A 12573-nucleotide genomic window follows, 5' to 3' on the forward strand; every position below is an offset into this window, starting at 1 on the left:
CACATTTTCCATTGAGTTCTTTTGTGATTATAATTTCATTAAGCCTTTTTTCTTATTAAAACCTGTAAAGATTTCAAAATTAATCTCTGTTGTTTTATTTATATTTATGTGAGTTACATTCTTTTTGGTTCCTTTCCTGAAATATTTTTATAGTACATTGGTGGATTTTCTGTATTCTTCTTGATTTTGCATACTCAATTGTATTTTATTCTCAGATCAGTCAAACTGACCATTTAAGACAAAACTGCAATGCCTTAAAAGTCTAGAGCTTCAATGTGATCCTCATGACTCTTTACTATAACTATACTCATCAATAGAATCTTCACATTATCATCAAAATAACATCCACAGACAAATTTTATTCAAATACAGTGAAACTTACATTCTGCAAGGTAGGAAGAAAAAATCAAATGATTATCCAGTGGAGCATACACTAACCCACTGTGGCTTTGCATGGAAGAGCCTGATAAATGGAATACACAGGTCAATTTAATCTTCAGGAGAACATAATAAGCAGATTTCTCTAGAAATATGGAAGTGGGTTCAAGAACAGCATAGCAAATATTTTAGTGCTAATAACAAATCCACAAATAATACCCAATAGTTAGTTTACATAGTAGAAATCAAATTTAAGTATAATACTGCCTAAAAGGAGAAAAAAAATCGCACTTTGTAAAAAAGCTATATAAATACTTTAACTCAAATATTCACATCATTGCCAAATTTGGTATTCACAGAATTATTTTAGTAACCTTTCATGGCATACACATGCCATAATTGAAATTCTCAAATTTATTTGTGAGGAATCATATTTACATTCTACACAAGTATGGGTAACAATATATTACAATCTAATGAACAGAAAGTTGTATTTTAAAATGCTCAATGCTCTGACTAAATAGGTTCTATAAGTGATTTTTTTGCCAATAATAAGGTATCATGAGGACACCTTTAGGATGACTGATTTTTCAAACATATTATTAAACAGTATAGCAGTGACTTTCCATAATGGCACATACTTTAAAAACAAATACTAAAATCAGTGTTTACTGAAATAAATATTTTCTTCATCATTCTCTGAAAGGCTCTTTTCCTTTTCCTCCTATGGTCAAATCTTTGGCTTTGGAAAGTATTGAAAGGGTTAGCTATGGACAAGAGGAATGATGGGGAAGACCAACGTGGCGTGACTGGCTCTGATGCTCATCTATCGACTCCATGGCTGTGCGAGTCACTTGTAGAGAGGATCTGACACTGAACAGCCCTTCACACTTGCAATCTGTAGAAATTGCCACAGTCCGAACCACACAAGGCACGGATTTCCCCTCACGCCATTCCCACCACTTCAAAGAATAATTCACATGACAGAGGTCGGTAGTTTTTCCCTTTCCGGTATGTAAGAATCCTTTTCTTGTGTGATGAGTATGGTTATTACTACTTCTGTTTTTATGTATTGCATTATCTGCTTTCAAGTGATTCTTCTATGTGTTTGATATTTTGTTACATAGATTAGTTTTTCTTTTAGTTTGGACTCATTAGTAATTTAGAAAAGATCTAATCTCTCTTTAGTATTAGCCCTTATTGAAAGAACTGCATTTTAAAAGTATTTTGATAAGAATTTTAATAATTGAAGGAAACAAATTGAATTACTCCTTTTCTTTTTCTCCTACTTTAGCTAACTTTTACTCTTAGCAATTTTTTTAAACAATTCTTTCTTTCCTATCTAAGTAAGACTAAAAATATAATTTGACATCTGATAAGGTCAGTCAAATCCCTTTAGGATTTACCCTGAAACCCAGTATAGCAGTTTGTAGATCTTTTGTCAGTGTCAGCCATCTGGATGTGGCAGGGCCATTGTGTGACCAATTTGCTGTCTGTGAAAGCCTGAGAGAATGTTTTCTCTCTTGGTGACTCTCCTTAGGCACACTCTGCATTGTCGATCACTTTTCTCTGTGACCCCATAATCTCCTTGAACAGAAAATTTGGGACATCACTGAGTTATAGGATAGGTCTTGCTTTATCTTAGTCTTAACCATCCAGCAGAAAAGTATAAACATGAGGTACAAAAAGTAAAGCCATATTAATATGCTGAGCTGCAAATGGCTCAAGTCAACAAATTCTGACATTGCCAGTTCTGCGGATAACCCACTACTATTATGGACTACTGTACTATACTGGATTATTTTGCTGAATTCACGCACTAACAATATTTGAATGGCAATGGAATACCCATCTCTGACTAAACTACACAAAAAAGGGGGATATAAATGAAAGACCACTTTGTAGTAAAAAAAATATATCTGTATATACAAAATAGTTAGGATAGATATACAGCTACTTTCTCTTGGTTCAATGAGAAGAGAGATTTATACTAATAGTGTTTAGATAAGATGTCATGTCTGCGTCTTGTACTATAACTACTACGAAGATAACCATATGCAATGTATTAATTCTTGTAACTGTACTACTAACCTGTTTTGAAACTGTCTCATTGCTATTTCTTTCTCAATGAAATTAATCAAAAATATAATATAATTTGGGCTGGATATATTATTTCTAACATAGCTTTTCATTTTCAAAGATATATTTGCCATTTTCTTCAAATTTATATCAGATTTACCAATACATTTCAAATATAATCACTTATTCCTCTCAACTAATGGCACATAATATTTATAAATCTCACTTACAATCCCCATTAAAACAAGTAAATAAGTTCCAAGTAAATAGATATTAAATGGTAACATGTGAACATAAAACTCTATTTCCAACTTAAAATCTTGTGTCAATCAATTTCCATACTCATTAATATATGGTGCTGATTGATGTATTCACAATACTCATATCTCAGGAAAAATAAAATTATTTAGTGAGTTGCAATTCTAGAGATTTTTTCTTCATTTTTATCTAGAGATGCCAATTTGATTCCTAAAACTTTCACGGGCACTTATTTTTATTTTAGGTTTTTTCTAAAGTAGAATAATTTTAAGATACAGCGGATATATTTGAAACCAAAACAAGGTGAAGTTGTTTCTCACTTAGAAGGCAGGGCACTCTGAAAGCATGGACAGAGAGTGATGGAGGAAATCCTATCTTCCGGAGCCACATGCACCGAGGGTTGCTTCATACAAGGATCAGCAGTCACTGCGTGTCTAGATCTGTCCGTCCATGATAAATGTTTGAACATTATGTTTCTTCCGTTTTCAGTAGCTTCTTTAACAACACTTGCTGTTGACCCTTGTCTATGACATTTAGCATCTTCTCTATTCTTTGAGAAATCATTAATCTCTGCCAGTCATAGTTCATCTCTGGCAAGGACTGTTTTATGAAGCATAAGTATCAAAGCAAGACAAAATACAATTTCCACAAGTATCAGTTTTTCCAGCAAGTGAAGTGTCTATCAATAATTTAAAGATGTCGGTAGATATTAGTTGTCTTGTCATCCTTATTATTTGTCCATCACATAGTTATACAGAACAAATAACAGTTGTGCTTTATCTTCAAGGATTGCTTCAATGTGTGGGCGATTTATCTTTTTCAAATTTCTTGGAACATTACAGCTTGAATAACAGACAAAAGATGTTACATATGTGTATCACACTTTTAATTAAATCTCAATTCAGGCAATAGATAAATTTTTATAGAACTAGTTTAGTTATTTAAATCTGATGCTTTTTGTAATTTATCTATCAGGCAAATTATTGTTTTAGTTGGTTCACAAACATTTTATACTCAGGTCTTTTAATATTATATTTATAATATAAACTAACATTAATATAAATGTTTAGCATTAAAGTTCATCAACGAATTGTGTTATGCTTAAAATGTCATTGTCCACAACAGAGAAGCAACTTGAAATTTAGTAATTAATTCATTTATTTTTATTTTGTAAAAAATGGTTTATCAACTCCATTTTTTGTATAAAACACATTGGAGAAACCTAGCCATTCACCACCCAACTGTAACCACACGAAAAGTACTTTATCTAACTTGGTGTCTAAGAACAGATCAATGGTTGTTTATGTCTACAGCACTGTCTATGCATTTCCTTTAACTGCTTTTAAAAATGCCATGTGTCCCCACCGATGTCTTCTGTCCAGGTGACAGTACAAGGGCGAGGAAGTGGAGGGCAGGTGAGAATCCTAAGCGGTTTTCTGCTGTCCCTTCTTTCCAATCAGCTTTGTGGATGTGAGGAATCACACCACTGCCAGCTATAGTCGCCTCCACCAGAGAATCGATCTCCGCGGATGGCAAGCTGCAAGTGACGTGGAGGGATGCTCCTGACTGGAGATCCTTCCACGAGTTCCCTGCCAGCTCCAGCACCTCGCCAGTGAGGTACTGCAGGATTGCAGCACTGTAGAAGGCGCAGAGGCACCCACTCGTCCATGGCTGGTACTGCGCGTCTTTCCGGTGGATGCAGCCCACCGGAAACTGCAGTCCAGCTCTCTGCGAGCGCGACCCAGCCTTGGCTTTGGCTCTGGCTCTGCCGCTGTCCTTCCCAGCTTTGTATCCCGCCAGTCTCAGCGGACTCTGCCTCCGCTGGGCTGCTCCACCGCCCGCTGCCACTCTGCACTGCCGCAGCCGCCCTTGCAGCACCGACCCACAAGTTATCATTAGAATCATGTCTGCAACCTACAAGTTCTGTGAAACGATTAAATTTAGGAAGTTATTCATCTTTTTTGATCTTAAGTCTCTTTGGTGAAATTAAAATAGGACAACATTTTTCTACAGGTGAATAATATTCTATACACTACATATCACATTCTTTATCTATTGATTTGGTGAAGAACATCTGGATTGATGCCATAACTTAGGTAGTGTGAACAGTGTGCTCAGTTAAATTTTCCGCAAATGGTCCTATAGGAGTCTCTTTGATATGCTTATATAATTTCCTCTGGATACATACCAAACTTGAGATAGCTGGGTCACATAGTAGGTTTGCTATTGTCAAAGCCTTTGAAGAAAGTCCATTCTTCTCCATAGGAGCTCTAGTAATTTCAATTCCTACACACAATGTCTTGGAGCTCTTTTAATTTACATGTCTGGCCTACTTTTTTTTTTCTCTTTTTGATAATAGTTATTATAAGTGGGATGAGTTGTCGTACTTTGAATTTTACTCTTTGATGCCTAATGTTGTTGAACTGTTTTTTCTTGATAAATTTGTTGACCATATGAATTGCTTCTTTCAGGATGTATCTATCTGCTCATAAAATGTGTTCATTTTTGATTCAATTATTTGGGTTTTTGGTGTGAATTTTTTGCATTTCTTACGCGTTATAGATGCCTTATCAGATGAATAGTTTGCAGATCTTCCCATTTGGTATGTTTTCTTGCCACACTGTGGATTCTTCCTTTTGCTACAGAGAAGCTGCTTACTTTCATATAATTCCATTCATCCATCTCTGCTTTTGTTTCCTGTATTTTGAGATGTTTTCCAAAAATATTGCGTGGCCTAATTTTTAGCAAACTGGTGGAATGGGAGAATTTTATGTTTAGTAAGTAAGACACAGAAAGATGGATACCAAATGTTACGCCTTTCATGTAAATGCTAGAATACATTAAATGAATATATAGGTGTACTGGTTGATATATTGTGTCAACTGGAGAAGTTTAAAAGTTTATATAAGGGGTCGGGGAGATGGCTCAGTAGAATAAGTGCTTCCTTGGCAAGCGCAAGGGCCTGAGTTCAATCTCCGGTTCTGAAAAAAAAAGTTTATATAAGTGACTCGACAGGGAGCCAGGGATTTTATTTTATAAACATCTTCATCTTGTGCGAGAGGAGGGCCTGGACATTGTGTGAGTTCTACACTTCCAGCCCAGGGTAGCCTGCTTATAATATAAGGAGGAGAGAGACTTGTTAGAAGCCTCAGCTGCTGCCCTTCTCTTTGCTCTTTGCTATTTTTTGCAGCCAGGAACTGCTGCTCTCTGCCATGAGCTGCCCTGCCTTAGAGCCAGCCAAATATATACGGAAACCTCCACAAACTGTGAGCTAAATAAACCTTTTCTTCCTTAATTTTGGGTGACGGGCATTTTGTCCCAGCAACAAAAATAAAAACATAACTGAAAAAATAAGACTTATTACTAAGGGCCCTTCTTAGGCTGATTATTATCTATCACTGGTAAGATGTTCTAGGTTTTTAGGGCATAGTCTGGTAATTACAGATCATAAAAACTTATTATATATTTAATGGGTGACTCATAGCAAAGAGAAACTCAAAGGCCACAAACACAAAGTAATGAAAAGGGCAGGAAAATGTTAATTACTTTAGCTCCATTTAGTATATGTAGAATAAATGCATCAAATTATGACATTATACCATATAAATATATATAATTGAAATAATTAAATAAAAATTTAAAGATAAATTGAAAATAAATATAGACTTCAAAGAGTAAAACAGGTATTTAATATAAATTTGATTTCCACTTTTGTTATAAGATTCAAATGGCAGTTGAATGTGTACAATATAACCTTGAAAAATATTAAAAATATGAATATATCACATTAACTCAAATTTTTACGAAAAATAGAGGAAAGAGGGAAGAAATATTTACTTCACCAAAGTCTACATTTCAATATTAACAAGCTCAGACCAATATCATAGATACCTTTGTTCACATGGGAAACATTGTTGACACATTGGTAGCTGTCTAAAGAGAAATCCTTAAATAATGGAAAGTAGATATTTTAATATGTTTTTAAAATAAAAAGTATATTGATTTTAGACTAAAAGGAGCTATTAGAAGATTATATTTGAGGAAATAGAAAAATAATGGCAAGCTCTTTTTTTTTCCCCTCAAGAATATCATAACATACATAAAGGCAGAAGGACAGGCTGCTTGGATTGGCAGTGTCATAGGCAATTCTATAGCCTGAATCATACAGTTGCAGGATAGATTTGAATCAGTCATGACTCAGAAACAGAACTTCACTGTGTGTTATGGCTTGCATCTAGATGTCTCCCTCATACCTCATTTGGTCATAAGGCTTTCTTAGAGTTGGCTGTGTTTGAGTTTGTGATTGATTTGTAGAACAATACCAGGATTTAGGGTGCTAGGATTAAGGGTGGGTGATTGTTGGAGCAGTTCACTGACTGGATTGGCACCGCCTACTCCTATTAGAGTAGATATTATCTAAAGGACGGAAAGAGACTTACTTTTCTTTTTGTAGCTTTTGCTGTTTTCTGCCACCATTCTCTGCTGGCCCCCTGCCATGCACCACTCTGCCTTGGAACCAGTGGATCATGGGCTGACAGTTCTACAAACTTTGAGCTAAATGAACCTTTCCTCCCTTAACTTTGGGTGTTGAGTATTTTGTCTCAACAACAAGAAAAGTAACTAAGATACCAAAATTTCACAAGCCTTAATTTACCAGTGTCTTTCCTCTTCAGTCTTTTCACAGTAATATGGTAATTCATAGAGCTAACAGTGAACCAGAAAAGTTCTTAAAGTCAATCTTGTGCATATTTTCTGAATTTAAATACCAGTGTAGACAGGTTTCTATCATCAGACACTGTAATATTAGAAATAGTAACTAATATGCTACACAGAGCAAAGAGAGCAGGATAATTGGAAAACATTTAAAGAAGTATCTAGATATACATACTTAGGTCATTCAAGCTCAATAAATGGGTGAATGGGACTGTGTTTATGCTTCTAGATTGAGAAATATTTTATATTTTGATGGTTGAAGAATCATTTTTGAAGATACGTAAGTAAATGTGTTTCAAAATGACATGTTCAACTCAAAAACACACTTTCTTCCTGAAAGACGGATCTCTAATAATGCAAAAAGCATCTATCAATTTTTCTTAGGATTTCTACTCTGTCTTCCTAAGGCTGTTTTCACATCATCATGCTTTTAGACAAAATCATTAATTTCTTTATTTTGTGTAATAGAATATTTGATATTGTTGTACAGGTATAATATCTTTTAGTGGGACCATTGATTTAAATATTTGGTGTACTGTATTGCTTTTAGAATAACAACAATATCTAATTTCTCTTTTTTATATAATTTAGTATGACAAGCATTGAATAAAAATTTCTAGAATAAAATAATGTGAGGATAGTTAATAGAGATGAAGAATAAATACCAAATATATATATATATATATATATATATATATATATTTTTTTTTTTTTTTTTTTTTGTTACAGGGTCTTGCTGGAGATCAAACTCAGTTCCTTGCACTTAGTAGGCAGGTGCTTAGACCACTGAGCTATCTCCCCAGCCCACCAACTATATTTGTGAAACCCTAATAAGACCTGGAATTTACATGAAGATGACTATTGGATTTTAATATCTTCACAAAGGGAATTGGGACATGAAAAAGTCTTAAATTCAGGGTGAACAGCAGAATTTGGCTTTCTAGAATATAGTTTCTCATGGAATACCTCAGTTTTCCTTAGGTCAGGAGACTACTGTGAAGATTTTTTTTAAAGATATTTTTTCTTGAGCTTTATTGATTTCATGACAAAGAATTTAAATTTAAAGGAAGAGGAGAAAGAAAGGTCTGATATATCTGAATGTTGGCATAATTCTGGAAATCTTATCTGTAAAGGATAAAGAAAATCAGTAGGAAGAAGTATAAGTAATTTTTGAGGGAAATTATTGGAAAGTGTATCAAAAGTCATGTTCTTGACTAGATGCCACAGCATATAGGTCACAGCCAGCATGAACGTGAGATTCAAATATAAGCAGCAGGCTTGGCCAGTTAGCTCAGCAGATTTAAATGCCTGCTTGTAGAGACTCAGGGACTAGGTTTTGATCCCCAGCATGCTGTGCTGGCCCTGCCTCCAGGGCATGCTGAGATGGAGATTGGGCATGGTGGTGTGGGCCCATAATCCCAGTGCTTGGGAGGCTGAAAACAGGAGGATCACTATGAGTCTGATCTGTGTAGTGAGACCCTGTAGACCCTGTACTAAACAAAATAAAACAAACAAAAAACAAAAGACCAAATAAAAGTAGCCACAAAATTACAGGTATCACCAGATCCTGATATATAAAATATGTTTAGATGAAATACTCTGCAGAGTAAAAAGTTGTAATTGTTCTCAAGTAAATATTTGGAATAAATGGTAGGAAAATGGACTGGAATTTGGGGACTAGAGCATGGTAAGATATAAATAAATAGTGATTATTTGTTCTCAATTTAGAAAAGCGTACATTTCAGTCTCTAAAGAGTAGCTCATAAAAATCTCATAGGAAAAAGTATCCCTACAGAAGAGATGCACATACTTATCAGGAAGTTATTTACATAGATCTGTTTATTTGTAAATCACTGAATTTATGACTTACCTTAGAAAAATCAAAAAGCCATTTCACATCAGCTTCTCAGATTTCTTCGATTACTTAGTATTGTCATTCACCCACTCCTTCACTTATTCTCTCAAAAGCAAATGTCCCTCTGCTTAGCAAGCCTGTTTTTTCTGTCTGCCTTCCTCATTATTTTTTTTTCTTGTCCTTCACTGTTCCTGAACTCACCCTATTAAATCCATCTGGTTCACCTAATAACTACTAGATCCTACTGCCTTTGGAAGCATTGCTCGGAGTTGTCACTACTTCCAGCTAGCGCCTTATTTCATGCCATTTCGGTCACTACCTTACCTTCCTGTGAATCTACACTGCTCCTTCCTTCACCCAACAATTTGCAAGTTGGAGTCTGTCTCAGAGTTCAGTGCAATCCGTTTTTCTCAGTCGCAAATGATGTATTTCAGGCCTATCATCTCCTACTGACAAAGGCATGACAGAGAAGCATATATAATACAGTATGGGGAAAATTATTGAAAATGATATAAACCTAGACATAGAATTGTTTGCAACACAAGGCAGTGGTTATTTCCAAACAGTAGTGTCCATGGTGGTGCACAGAATGTGTTGTTTTCAGTTTCTCTCCTTGTAATATGAGTTCTTCCTGCTCTCTGTTCTGGAGGCTGTATCAGATGGAGGAGGAGTGCAGGCCAGCATGGTCTCTTTCTTGCTAGCTTAAATTGAATACAATTTTTCGGACAGATCTAGAGAGCCTCTTAAATTCTGGGAGTTGTGATAATGGGTAGGTTCATCGAGGCACATGAACTAGAGCACTATTCTGTTAAGGACAAGGTTTCTGGTCTCTTTTCCTCAAGTGAATACCTTAAATATGCTATTAGCAATGTCATTTCACAGTTCAATTTTTATTTGAAATCATGCTTGCTAAGTTGATGTCACAGTCTACCCCTTCTCCTTTCCCCGTTTTGATCCTTTCACTATGTATAGATGAAGAGAAGCGCTTTGATCTATATAAAATAGAGGACAGTTAACCTTATCCGAGAAAGTACCCTTATAATTATAAAAGGGGAATAAATAGTGATTAAAGCAAAAAACTGACAAAAATCCTCTTCAGAAACATGAAGAGTAATTTGTAATCCTTTCTCAGTTAAATTTTAACCTGAGTAAAGGCAAAGAGCCAAAGGATGGTTTGTAAATGACTTTCAGTAACCTTGGATTTCATTCTAAGCCTCATTAAACAGGTTAAAGATTGAAACCTGTTTTGAATCCCAGAGGTTTTGAGAATTAGCATGGCATTGCATCTGGTATTTTGGAGAAAACTCATTATGAGTAATATTTATGACTGCTGTGGGCGCCCCACCCCTGTTCCAGCTCTGCTCTCCCTGTACTGACTCTCAGTTTCTGTCTTCGTTTAATGTGAAGTTGTCACACCCCTGACACTGTAACAGTCACTGGCACAGCCACGGGTGACTTGGGTGCTGGTGACCTAGCTGCTGGCACGCATCTGAAGCCATGGCATGCTGCGATGTGGCTGTTGCACTACCTGCTTCCCAGTGTCTTAACTCGTGCCTTTTGCTGAGCCTCCATCTGTAACTAATGGCCTCTGCTCCTGCCCAGGCTGTCCTTGCTTTCAGAGTCCTCTCATGCCCTGGCGCTTGCTGGCAATGCAGACGGCTCAGTCCTCTTCATAGAGCAAGGGACAGAGGGAAGAGAATAAAGGAAAGAGGCCAATATGTTCATCGACTGCTTGCTCTTTCTGGATATTTCTCATATTTTGCCATTGATTATGCCTGAAATTTTAGAAGAAATGCATTATAATTCCAAATTGATTGGGAAACCTGAATTTAAGTGAAATAATCTGTCCAAAATTTCACTTTGTCTATCTTTCTACCTGGTGCATGATTTCCTCTATACCCGCTGCCTTTCCGAGCACACTCAGTGTGAAGGAAAGGCAGCACATTTGGTGCCTGGACTGTATACAGCACAGAGATCATCTGATAACTGGTGCAGGGACATTGCAGTGTAAGGAATAGGATTATTTTCTTTTGCTTTCCAGACTCTGGGATGAACGTTAAAATAAATAAAACCACTAGGTTCCTGGTTCTTACGAAAATGACATTTTTTCCTCTCTGCTCCAGTGTTGTATCCTTCTGTAGTGTTTGGTTATCCCTTTTACAGCTTTATGAGAAATCATGAGGGTCATTGCCCTTCTCATCACTTCTTATTGGGTGACTTCTTTTAATGATTGCTTCAATGAATATTATTTCTGGAGTGATGTGAGTTGCGTCAGATTGGTGTGATGAAGGCAGAGATTAAGTGAATGCCTCCAGGTTGTCAGAGATGATGATTGGCTACCTGAGGAGATGGGACTAGAATAGTCATAAGCTAAGACAATGAGGGGTAGAAAATTTAGAACTTTCCATTTATTGTACTTGCCATTGTCTTTGTTGGAATTGTAATAATATTTGTAAATGAATTATATGCTTTTTAAATAGTGAAAGGAACACTTTCATCACATAAAAGTTATTCTGTAAACATTTATTTAACTGAACCTTTATTCAATGAGTACTCAACATTTAAGTATTTGTAGAGTATAGTTCCTATATTGGGACATTAAATTATAGTATTAAACAGGTAAGTGTGCTCTTGAAGGTTATTTCTAAAAGCCCATTACTGTCTTTAAGAAAGTAATAAATTTTGAATTCATTTATTGTTGCTGTTTTTGCAAATCAAAATATGCCAAAGGCATTTCATCCTTAGGTTCCATGTTGAAAATAAGGATTTGTCTGTTGGATAGAGTCAAAAGAGAAAACAAATCCTGAGTGCCATCTTGTTTTATCAATGTTCTAATACATATACATATATATATATATTTATATAAAGCAATGTATAATATATATTATATAGTATTATATATTTATACTATATATATATATATTCTCATGGAACTCTGCATGAAAAATGGAAAATTTATGTTAAGAAAAGAATCATTTCACATGTGTGAAGAGATGCAGCGATGGAGATAGTAAAGTTTAGAGCTGGTGACTCAGTAAAAGTCCTGGTAAATACCTTTTCACATCCTGAAAAAATTGTGAAGTAAATGTTCACTCTCCCAATTGGATTCAAATTATATGACTCTTTGAAGTCATATCTGCAACAGCTTCTGAATACATGTCTAGTTCATGAGGCTGAGAACACTAGGCGCCTCCCAAAACTAATGCTTCTTTCTCTTACCCAAGGTAATGATCAAGGCACTTAGTGTAATAAAAATATGTTATTTTTAGGACATTCCTAATAAATAGTCT

At 35.5% G+C, this 12573-nt stretch overlaps 1 pseudogene; it reads right to left on the reverse strand.

Moving 5' to 3' along the window:
• Positions 1-4139: 4139 nt before the first annotated feature.
• LOC101583105 lies at positions 4140-4620 on the reverse strand (annotated as a pseudogene).
• Positions 4621-12573: the final 7953 nt, after the last annotated feature.

Source organism: Octodon degus, unplaced genomic scaffold, assembly GCF_000260255.1.
Source record: "Octodon degus isolate 3935 unplaced genomic scaffold, OctDeg1.0 scaffold00289, whole genome shotgun sequence".
Classification (NCBI taxonomy): Eukaryota; Metazoa; Chordata; class Mammalia; order Rodentia; family Octodontidae; genus Octodon; species Octodon degus.